The following is a 12,755-nucleotide window of genomic DNA, read 5'->3' on the forward strand; positions in this document are numbered from 1 at the left end:
GATAGGAATACATTAAGTCATTTGCTTGAAAGTAGATATTCCTAGATGATGTTGTAGTATAAACAAAGAATCTTTTTATGCTCATTTATTAACACATTCCTCAATGGGATATGTATGTTTCTGCATTTCAAGGTATGCAGGCATTCACCTCCATCCATCTATGCATGGATCGGCTTGGTGGCCTCAAATGGTGTAGGCGAGGGAGACGTCTTGCAGTCTTGAGACACACTCTCAGCTGAAGAAGCAGCATAGGAATACACCAAGGTGTGCAGCGACATTACAAGGATGCAGAAAAAATTCCATAACCCTAAGTTCTCTTCTTTCCCGAGGTATGAAAGCAAGAAACAGCAAGATATATGTAGACTGCAGCATTGCAAAGATATGAAGTATACAGAAACAAGGCCTCTCCACTGTTCCTCTCGCAGGCATGAAAGACCAAGAAACAGGGCGATTGACCTGCACTTCTGCAACTCTCAAAGATGTGGATACTCAAGAGATTAGTCCAGAGGTACAGTATTCACCATTGTTCCTCTCCCAGGCATGAGAGACCAAGAAACAAGGTAAGATACCTACTCTGCTGTTGTGTTAATAGAAGACATATATAAATAAATGAAGAGCATGTACCCTAGTAACACTTTTTGTAACCACATACTCTGTGTCCAGCTATGCACAGAGCCAACCATGTCCAGCTATGCACAGATTTCTCCATGGCTAGCTATGCACAGATAACTCCATGTCCGGCTATGCACACATTAATTCAATCTGACTCATTTGCATTAGATGTGAATACTCACAAGATTAGGCCAGAGGTACAGTATTCACCATTGTTCCTCTCCCAGGCATGAGAGACCAAGAAACAAGGTAAGATACCTACTCTGCTATTGTGATAATAGAAGGCATATATAAATAAATGAACAGCACGTGCCATAGTAACACTTTTTGTACCCACAAACTGTGTGTCCAGCTATGCACAGAGCCAACCATGTCCAGCTATGCACAGATTTCTCCATGTCCAGCTATGCACAGATAACTCCATGTCCGGGTACACACACATTCATTCAATCTCACTCATTTGCATTTGACCCTTTTAAAAGACTGCCACAGGAAGCTCAGTTTTCAACTTAGAAATTCTACTTCAATATTTAGCTGCGCATATATGCTTTCAAGTTCAGCTATTTTGTGCACAGAAAACAAATATCCAGCCAAGGGCAGCACTCTCCATATAAACCTATGGAGACTACTATAACTGCACATATTAACAGAAATTTCTGCGTGCAGGCAAATTCAAATATGTGCAGGAACAGATAGGAATACATTAAGTCATTTGCTTGAAAGTAGATATTCCTAGATGATGCCGTAGTATAAACAAAGAATCCTTTTACTCTAATTTATTAACACATTCCTCAATGGGATATGTATGTTTCTGCATTTCAAGGTATGCAGGCATTCACCTCCATCCATCTATGCATGGATCGGCTTGGTGGCCTCAAATGGTGTCGGCGAGGGAGACGTCTTGCAGTCTTGAGACACACTCTCAGCTGAAGAAGCAGCACAGGAATACACCAAGGTGTGCAGCGACATTACAAGTATGCAGAAAAAATTCCATACGCCCTAAGTTCTCTTCTTTCCCGAGGTATGAAAGCAAGAAACAGCAAGATAGATGTAGACTGCAGCATTGCAAAGAAGTGAAGTATACAGAAACAAGGCCTCTCCACTGTTGCTCTCGCAGGCATGAAAGACGAAGAAACAGGGCGATTGACCTGCACTTCTGCAACTCTCAAAGATGTGGATACTCACGAGATTAGTCCAGAGGTACAGTATTCACCATTGTTCCTCTCCCAGGCATGAGAGACCAAGAAACAAGGTAAGATACCTACTCTGCTGTTGTGTTTATAGAAGACATATATAAATAAATGAAGAGCATGTACTCTAGTAACACTTTCTGTAACCACATACTTTGTGTCCAGCTATGCACAGAGCCAACCATGTCCAGCTACGCACAGATTTCTCCATGGCCAGCTATGCACAGATAACTCCATGTCCGGCTATGCACACATTCATTCAATCTGACTCATTTGCATTAGATGTGGATACTCACAAGATTAGGCCAGAGGTACAGTATTCACCATTGTTCCTCTCCCAGGCATGAGAGACCAAGAAAGAAGGTGAGATACCTACTCTGCTATTGTGATAATAGAAGGCATATATAAATAAATGAAGAACACGTGCCCTAGTAACTCTTTTTGTACCCACAAACTGTGTGTCCAGCTATGCACAGAGCCAACCATGTCCAGCTATGCACAGATGTCTCCATGTCCAGCTATGCACAGATAACTCCATGTCCGGCTACGCACACATTCATTCAATCTCACTCATTTGCATTTGACCCTTTTAAAAGACTGCCACAGGAAGCTCAGTTTTCAACTTAGAAATTCTACTTCAATATTTAGCTGCGCATATATGCTTTCAAGTTCAGCTATTTTGTGCACAGAAAACAAATATCCAGCCAAGGGCAGCACTCTCCATATAAACCTATGGAGACTACTATAACTGCACATATTAACAGAAATTTCTGCATGCAGGCAAATACAAATATGTGCAGGAACAGATAGGAATACATTAAGTCATTTGCTTGAAAGTAGATATTCCTCGATGATGCCGTAGTATAAACAAAGAATCCTTTTATGCTCATTTATTAACACATTCCTCAATGGGATATGTATGTTTCTGCATTTCAAGGTATGCAGGCATTCACCTCCATCCATCTATGCATGGATCGGCTTGGTGGCCTCAAATGGTGTCGGCGAGGGAGACGTCTTGCAATCTTGAGACACACTCTCAGCTGAAGAAGCAGCACAGGAATACACCAAGGTGTGCAGCGACATTACAAGTATGCAGTAAAAAATAATGAACCCTAAGTTCTCTTCTTTCCCGAGGTATGAAAGCAAGAAACAGCAAGATAGATGTAGAATGCAGCATTGCAAAGATATGAAGTATACAGAAACAAGGCCTCTCCACTGTTGCTCTCGCAGGCATGAAAGACGAAGAAACAGGGCGATTGACCTGCACTTCTGTAACTCTCAACGATGTGGATACTCACGAGATTAGTCCAGAGGTACAGTATTCACCATTGTTCCTCTCTCAGGCATGAGAGACAGGGAAACAAGGTAAGATACCTACTCTGCTGTTGTGTTAATAGAAGACATATATAAATAAATGAAGAGCATGTACTCTAGTAACACTTTTTGTAACCACATACTCTGTGTCCAGCTATGCACAGAGCCAACCATGTCCAGCTACGCACAGACTTCTCCATGGCCAGCTATGCACAGATAACTCCATGTCCGGCTATGCATACATTCATTCAATCTGACTCATTTGCATTAGATGTGGATACTCACAAGATTAGGCCAGAGGTACAGTATTCACCATTGTTCCTCTCCCAGGCATGAGAGACCAAGAAACAAGGTAAGATACCTACTCTGCTATTGGGATAATAGAAGGTATATATAAATAAAGAGCACGTGCCCTAGTAACTCTTTTTGTACCCACATACTGTGTCCAGCTATGCACAGAGCCAACCATGTCCAGCTACGCACAGATTTCTCCATGTCCAGCTATGCACAGTTAACTCCATGTCCGGCTACGCACACATTCATTCAATCTCACTCATTTGCATTAGATGTGGATACTCACGTGATTAGGCCAGAGGTACAGTATTCACCATTGTTCCTCTCCCAGGCATGAGAGACCAAGAAACAAGGTAAGATACCTACTCTGCTATTGTGATAATAGAAGGCATATATAAATAAATGAAGTACACGTGCCCTAGTAACTCTTTTTGTACCCACAAACTGTGTGTCCAGCTATGCACAGAGCCAACCATGTCCAGCTATGCACAGATTTCTCCATGTCCAGCTATGCACAGATAACGCCATGTCCGGCTACGCACACATTCATTCAATCTCACTCATTTGCATTTGACCCTTTTAAAAGACTGCCATAGGAAGCTCAGTTTTCAACTTAGAAATTCTATTTCAATATTTAGCTGTGCATATATGCTTTCAAGTTCAGCTATTTTGTGCACAGAAAACAAATATCCAGCCAAGGGCAGCACTCTCCATATAAACCTATGGAGACTACTATAACTGCACATATTAACAGAAATGTCTGCGTGCAGGCAAATTCAAATATGTGCAGGAGCAGATAGGAATACATTAATTGCTTGAAAGTAGATATTCCTAGATGATGTTGTAGTATAAACAAAGAATCCTTTTATGCTCATTTATTAACACATTCCTCAATGGGATATGTATGTTTCTGCATTTCAAGGTATGCAGGCATTCACCTCCATCCATCTATGCATGGATCGGCTTGGTGGCCTCAAATGGTGTAGGCGAGGGAGACGTCTTGCAGTCTTGAGACACACTCTCAGCTGAAGAAGCAGCATAGGAATACACCAAGGTGTGCAGCGACATTACAAGGATGCAGAAAAAATTCCATAACCCTAAGTTCTCCTCTTTCCCGAGGTATGAAAGCAAGAAACAGCAAGATATATGTAGACTGCAGCATTGCAAAGATATGAAGTATACAGAAACAAGGCCTCTCCACTGTTCCTCTCGCAGGCATGAAAGACCAAGAAACAGGGCGATTGACCTGCACTTCTGCAACTCTCAAAGATGTGGATACTCACGAGATTAGTCCAGAGGTACAGTATTCACCATTGTTCCTCTCCCATGCATGGGAGACCAAGAAACAAGGTAAGATACCTACTCTGCTGTTGTGTTAATAGAAGACATATATAAATAAATGAAGAGCATGTACCCTAGTAACACTTTTTGTAACCACATACTCTGTGTCCAGCTATGCACAGAGCCAACCATGTCCAGCTATGCACAGATTTCTCCATGGCCAGCTATGCACAGATAACTCCATGTCCAGCTATGCACACATTCATTCAATCTGACTCATTTGCATTAGATGTGAATACTCACAAGATTAGGCCAGAGGTACAGTATTCACCAATGTTCCTCTCCCAGGCATGAGAGACCAAGAAACAAGGTAAGATACCTACTCTGCTATTGTGATAATAGAAGGCATATATAAATAAATGAACAGCACGTGTCCTAGTAACACTTTTTGTACCCACAAACTGTGTGTCCAGCTATGCACAGAGCCAACCATGTCCAGCTATGCACAGATTTCTCCATGTCCAGCTATGCACAGATAACTCCATGTCCGGCTACGCACACATTCATTCAATCTCACTCATTTGCATTTGACCCTTTTAAAAGACTGCCACAGGAAGCTCAGTTTTCAACTTAGAAATTCTACTTCAATATTTAGCTGCGCATATATGCTTTCAAGTTCAGCTATTTTGTGCACAGAAAACAAATATCCAGCCAAGGGCATCACCCTCCATATAAACCTATGGAGACTACTATAACTGCACATATTAACAGAAATTTCTGCGTGCAGGCAAATTCAAATATGTGCAGGAGCAGATAGGAATACCTTAAGTCATTTGCTTGAAAGTAGATATTCCTAGATGATGTCGTAGTATAAACAAAGAATCCTTTTATGCTCATTTATTAACACATTCCTCAATGGGATATGTATGTTTCTGCATTTCAAGGTATGCAGGCATTCACCTCCATCCATCTATGCATGGATCGGCTTGGTGGCCTCAAATGGTGTCGGCGAGGTAGACGTCTTGCAGTCTTGAGACACACTCTCAGCTGAAGAAGCAGCACAGGAATACACCAAGGTGTGCAGCGACATTACAAGTATGCAGAAAAAATTCCATAACCCTAAGTTCTCTTCTTTCCCGAGGTATGAAAGCAAGAAACAACAAGATATATGTAGACTGCAGCAATGCAAAGATATGAAGTATACAGAAACAAGGCCTCTCCATTGTTCCTCTCGCAGGCATGAAAGACCAAGAAACAGGGCGATTGACCTGCACTTCTGCAACTCTCAAAGATGTGGATACTCACGAGATTAGTCCAGAGGTACAGTATTCGCCATTGTTCCTCTCCCAGGCATGAGAGACCAAGAAATAAGGTAAGATACCTACTCTGCTGTTGTGTTAATAGAAGACATATATAAATAAATGAAGAGCATGTACCCTAGTAACACTTTTTGTAACCACATACTCTGTGCCCAGCTATGCACAGAGCCAACCATGTCCAGCTATGCACAGATTTCTCCATGGCCAGCTATGCACAGATAACTCCATGTCCGGCTATGCACACATTCATTCAATCTGACTCATTTGCATTAGATGTGAATACTCACAAGATTAGGCCAGAGGTACAGTATTCACCATTGTTCCTCTCCCAGGCATGAGAGACCAAGAAACAAGGTAAGATACCTACTCTGCTATTGTGATAATAGAAGGCATATATAAATAAATGAACAGCAAGTGCCCTAGTAACACTTTTTGTACCCACAAACTGTGTGTCCAGCTATACACAGAGCCAACCATGTCCAGCTATGCACAGATTTCTCCATGTCCAGCTATGCACAGATAACTCCATGTCCGGCTACGCACACATTCATTCAATCTCACTCATTTGCATTTGACCCTTTTAAAAGACTGCCACAGGAAGCTCAGTTTTCAACTTAGAAATTCTACTTCAATATTTAGCTGTGCATATATGCTTTCAAGTTCAGCTATTTTGTGCACAGAAAACAAATATCCAGCCAAGGGCAGCACTCTCCATATAAACCTATGGAGACTACTATAACTGCACATATTAACAGAAATTTCTGCGTGCAGGCAAATACAAATATGTGCAGGAACAGATAGGAATACATTAAGTCATTTGCTTGAAAGTATATTCCTAGATGATGCCGTAGTATAAACAAAGAATCTTTTATGCTCATTTATTAACATATTCCTCAATGGGATATGTATGTTTCTGCATTTCAAGGTATGCAGGCATTCACCTCCATCCATCTATGCATGGATCGGCTTGGTGGCCTCAAATGGTGTTGGCGAGTGAGACGTCTTGCAGTCTTGAGACACACTCTCAGCTGAAGAAGCAGCACAGGAATACACCAAGGTGTGCAGCGACATTACAAGTATGCAGAAAAAATTCCATAACCCTAAGTTCTCTTCTTTCCCGAGGTATGAAAGCAAGAAACAGCAAGATAGATGTAGACTGCAGCATTGCAAAGATATGAAGTATACAGAAACAAGGCCTCTCCACTGTTGCTCTCGCAGGCATGAAAGACGAAGAAACAGGGCGATTGACCTGCACTTCTGCAACTCTCAAAGATGTGGATACTCACGAGATTAGTCCAGAGGTATAGTATTCACCATTGTTCCTCTCCCAGGCATGAGAGACCAAGAAACAAGGTAAGATACCTACTCTGCTGTTGTGTTAATAGAAGACATATATAAATAAATGAAGAGCATGTACTCTAGTAACACTTTTTGTAACCACATACTCTGTGTCCAGCTATGCACAGAGCCAACCATGTCCAGCTACGCACAGATTTCTCCATGGCCAGCTATGCAGAGATAACTCCATGTCCGGCTATGCACACATTCATTCAATCTGACTCATTTCCATTAGATGTGGATACTCACAAGATTAGGCCAGAGGTACAGTATTCACCATTGTTCCTCTCCAAGGCATGAGAGACCAAGAAAGAAGGTAAGATACCTACTCTGCTATTGTGATAATAGAAGGCATATATAAATACATGAACAGCACGTCCCCTAGTAACACTTTTTGTACCCACAAACTGTGTGTCCAGCTATGCACAGAGCCAACCATGTCCAGCTATGCACAGATTTCTCCATGTCCAGCTATGCACAGATAACTCCATATCCAGCTATGCACACATTCATTCAATCTGACTCATTTGCATTAGATGTGGATACTCACAAGATTAGGCCAGAGGTGCAGTATTCACCATTGTTCCTCTCCCAGGCATGAGAGACCAAGAAACAAGGTAAGATACCTACTCTGCTATTGTGATAATAGAAGGCATATATAAATAAATGAACAGCACGTGCCCTAGGAACACTTTTTGTACCCACAAACTGTGTGTCCAGCTATGCATAGAGCCAACCATGTCCAGCTATGCACAGATTTCTCCATGTCCAGCTATGCACAGATATCTCCATGTCCGGCTACGCACACATTCATTCAATCTCACTCATTTGCATTTGACCCTTTTAAAAGACTGCCACAGGAAGCTTAGTTTTCAACTTAGAACTTCTATTTCAATATTTAGCTGTGCATATATGCTTTCAAGTTCAGCTATTTTGTGCACAGAAAACAAATATCCAGCCAAGGGCAGCACTCTCCATATAAACCTATGGAGACTACTATAACTGCACATATTAACAGAAATTTCTGTGTGCAGGCAAATTCAAATATGTGTAGGAGCAGATAGGAATACATTAAGTCATTTGCTTGAAAGTAGATATTCCTAGATGATGTCGTAGTATAAACAAAGAATCCTTTTATGCTCATTTATTAACACATTCCTCAATGGGATATGTATGTTTCTGCATTTCAAGGTATGCAGGCATTCACCTGCATCCATCTATGCATGGCTCGGCTTGGTGGCCTGAAATGGTGTAGGCGAGGGAGACGTCTTGCAGTCTTGAGACACACTCTCAGCTCAAGAAGCAGCACAGGAATACACCAAGGTGTGCAGCGACATTACAAGTATGCAGAAAAAAATCCATAACCCTAAGTTCTCTTCTTTCCCGAGGTATGAAAGCAAGAAACAGCAAGATAGATGTAGACTGCAGCATTGCAAAGATATGAAGTATACAGAAACAAGGCCTCTCCACTGTTCCTCTCGCAGGCATGAAAGACCAAGAAACACGGCGATTGATCCTGCACTTCTGCAACTCTCAAAGATGTGGATACTCACGAGATTAGTCCAGAGGTACAGTATTCACCATTGTTCCTCTCCCAGGCATGAGAGACCAAGAAACAAGGTAAGATACCTACTCTGCTGTTGTGTTAATAGAAGACATATATAAATAAATGAAGAGCATGTACCCTAGTAACACTTTTTGTAACCACATACTCTGTGTCCAGCTATGCACAGAGCCAACCATGTCCAGCTACGCACAGATTTCTCCATGGCCAGCTATGCACAGATAACTCCATGTCCGGCTATGCACACATTCATTCAATCGGACTCATTTGCATTAGATGTGGATACTCACAAGATTAGGCCAGAGGTACAGTATTCACCATTGTTCCTCTCCCAGGCATGAGAGACCAAGAAAGAAGGTAAGATACCTACTCTGCTATTGGGATAATAGAAGGTATATATAAATAAAGAGCACGTGCCCTAGTAACACTTTTTGTAACCACATACTCTGTGTCCAGCTATGCACAGAGCCAACCATGTCCAGCTACGCACAGATTTCTCCATGGCCAGCTATGCACAGATAACTCCATGTCCGGCTATGCACACATTCATTCAATCGGACTCATTTGCATTAGATGTGGATACTCACAAGATTAGGCCAGAGGTACAGTATTCACCATTGTTCCTCTCCCAGGCATGAGAGACCAAGAAACAAGGTAAGATACCTACTCTGCTATTGTGATAATAGAAGGCATATATAAATAAATGAAGAACACGTGCCCTAGTAACTCTTTTTGTACCCACAAACTGTGTTTCCAGCTATGCACAGAGCCAACCATGTCCAGCTATGCACAGATGTCTCCATGTCCAGCTATGCACAGATAACTCCATGTCCAGCTACGCACACATTCATTCAATCTCACTCATTTCCATTTGACCCTTTTAAAAGACTGCCACAGGAAGCTCAGTTTTCAACTTAGAAATTCTATTTCAATATTTAGCTGTGCATATATGCTTTCAAGTTCAGCTATTTTGTGCACAGAAAACAAATATCCAGCCAAGGGCAGCACTCTCCATATAAACATATGGAGACTACTATAACTGCACATATTAACAGACATTTCTGCGTGCAGGCAAATTCAAATATGTGCAGGAGCAGACAGGAATACATTAAGTCATTTGCTTGAAAGTAGATATTCCTAGATGATGTCGTAGTATAAACAAAGAATCCTTTTATGCTCATTTATTAACACATTCCTCAATGGGATATGTATGTTTCTGCATTTCAAGGTATGCAGGCATTCACCTCCATCCATCTATGCATGGATCGGCTTGGTGGCCTCAAAGGGTGTCGGCGAGGGAGACGTCTTGCAATCTTGAGACACACTCTCAGCTGAAGAAGCAGCACAGGAATACACCAAGGTGTGCAGCGACATTACAAGTATGCAAAAAAAATTCATTAACCCTAAGTTCTCTTCTTTCCCGAGGTATGAAAGCAAGAAACAGCAAGATAGATGTAGACTGCAGCATTGCAAAGATATGAAGTATACAGAAACAAGGCCTCTCCACTGTTGCTCTCGCAGGCATGAAAGACGAAGAAACAGGGCGATTGACCTGCACTTCTGCAACTCTCAACGATGTGGATACTCACGAGATTAGTCCAGAGGTACAGTATTCACCATTGTTCCTTCCCAGGCATGAGAGACCAAGAAACAAGGTAAGATACCTACTCTGCTGTTGTGTTAATAGAAGCATATATAAATAAATGAATAGCATGTACCCTAGTAACACTTTTTGTAACCACATACTCTGTGTCCAGCGATGCACAGAGCCAACCATGTCCAGCTATGCACAGATTTCTCCATGTCCAGCTATGCACAGTTAACTCCATGTCCGGCTACGCACACATTCATTCAATCTCACTCATTTGCATTAGATGTGGATACTCACGAGATTAGGCCAGAGGTACAGTATTCACCATTGTTCCTCTCCCAGGCATGAGAGACCAAGAAACAAGGTAAGATACCTACTCTGCTATTGTGATAATAGAAGGCATATATAAATAAATGAAGAACACGTGCCCTAGTAACTCTTTTTGTACCCACAAACTGTGTTTCCAGCTATGCACAGAGCCAACCATGTCCAGCTATGCACAGATGTCTCCATGTCCAGCTATGCACAGATAACTCCATGTCCAGCTACGCACACATTCATTCAATCTCACTCATTTCCATTTGACCCTTTTAAAAGACTGCCACAGGAAGCTCAGTTTTCAACTTAGAAATTCTATTTCAATATTTAGCTGTGCATATATGCTTTCAAGTTCAGCTATTTTGTGCACAGAAAACAAATATCCAGCCAAGGGCAGCACTCTCCATATAAACATATGGAGACTACTATAACTGCACATATTAACAGACATTTCTGCGTGCAGGCAAATTCAAATATGTGCAGGAGCAGACAGGAATACATTAAGTCATTTGCTTGAAAGTAGATATTCCTAGATGATGTCGTAGTATAAACAAAGAATCCTTTTATGCTCATTTATTAACACATTCCTCAATGGGATATGTATGTTTCTGCATTTCAAGGTATGCAGGCATTCACCTCCATCCATCTATGCATGGATCGGCTTGGTGGCCTCAAAGGGTGTCGGCGAGGGAGACGTCTTGCAATCTTGAGACACACTCTCAGCTGAAGAAGCAGCACAGGAATACACCAAGGTGTGCAGCGACATTACAAGTATGCAAAAAAAATTCATTAACCCTAAGTTCTCTTCTTTCCCGAGGTATGAAAGCAAGAAACAGCAAGATAGATGTAGACTGCAGCATTGCAAAGATATGAAGTATACAGAAACAAGGCCTCTCCACTGTTGCTCTCGCAGGCATGAAAGACGAAGAAACAGGGCGATTGACCTGCACTTCTGCAACTCTCAACGATGTGGATACTCACGAGATTAGTCCAGAGGTACAGTATTCACCATTGTTCCTCTCCCAGGCATGAGAGACCAAGAAACAAGGTAAGATACCTACTCTGCTGTTGTGTTAATAGAAGCATATATAAATAAATGAAGAGCATGTACCCTAGTAACACTTTTTGTAACCACATACTCTGTGTCCAGCGATGCACAGAGCCAACCATGTCCAGCTATGCACAGATTTCTCCATGGCCAGCTATGCACAGATAACTCGATGTCCGGCTATGCACACATTCATTCAATCTGACTCATTTGCATTAGATGTGAATACTCACAAGATTAGGCCAGAGGTACAGTATTCGCCATTGCTCCTCTCCCAGGCATGAGAGACCAAGAAAGAAGGTAAGATACCTACTCTGCTATTGTGATAATAGAAGGTATATATAAATAAAGAGCACGTGCCCTAGTAAATCTTTTTGTACCCACATACTGTGTCCAGCTATGCACAGAGCCAACCATGTCCAGCTAGGCACAGATTTCTCCATGTCCAGCCATGCACAGTTAACTCCATGTCCGGCTACGCACACATTCATTCAATCTCACTCATTTGCATTAGATGTGGATACTCACGAGATTAGGCCAGAGGTACAGTATTCACCATTGTTCCTCTCCCAGGCATGAGAGACCAAGAAGCAAGGTAAGATACCTACTCTGCTATTGTGATAATAGAAGGCATATATAAATAAATGAAGAACACGTGCCCTAGTAACTCTTTTTTTACCCACAAACTATGTGTCCAGCTATGCACAGAGCCAACCATGTCCAGCTATGCACAGATGTCTCCATGTCCAGCTATGCACAGATAACTCCATGTCCGGCTACGCACACATTAATTCAATCTCACTCATTTGCACTTGACCCTTTTAAAAGACTGCCACAGGAAGCTCAGTTTTCAACTTAGAAATTCTATTTCAATATTTAACTGTGC

This window comes from Ambystoma mexicanum, chromosome 12 (assembly GCF_040938575.1).
Source record: "Ambystoma mexicanum isolate Mex_15411 chromosome 12, UKY_AmexF1_1, whole genome shotgun sequence".
NCBI classification, from domain to species: Eukaryota; Metazoa; Chordata; class Amphibia; order Caudata; family Ambystomatidae; genus Ambystoma; species Ambystoma mexicanum.